The sequence below is a fragment of the Penaeus monodon genome, chromosome 21 (genome assembly GCF_015228065.2).
Source record: "Penaeus monodon isolate SGIC_2016 chromosome 21, NSTDA_Pmon_1, whole genome shotgun sequence".
Taxonomy (NCBI): domain Eukaryota; kingdom Metazoa; phylum Arthropoda; class Malacostraca; order Decapoda; family Penaeidae; genus Penaeus; species Penaeus monodon.
In genome coordinates, this window is record NC_051406.1 from 30,344,347 (window position 1) to 30,344,602 (window position 256).

Sequence of the window (256 nt, forward strand, 5' to 3'; positions counted from 1 at the left end):
GGGAAGTAACACCCCAGGTTTGATAAACCATATTTAAGGGATCCGGGGGAAGGATTTTTTCTTCTAAAAAAACCCCCACAAAGCAAAATTTTGGGCCTTCACCCAAAAAAAAATTTTAGTTAAAATTTTGGGGGTTTTTTCCCCCCAAAAATTTTTTTCTTGGTTTTCATCATTGGTTTTTTTCCCCCCAATACCAAAACCCACTTCCCAAAGTTTCCTAGTTATTTTTAAATTTGCAAAATTTGAGAAGGTAATG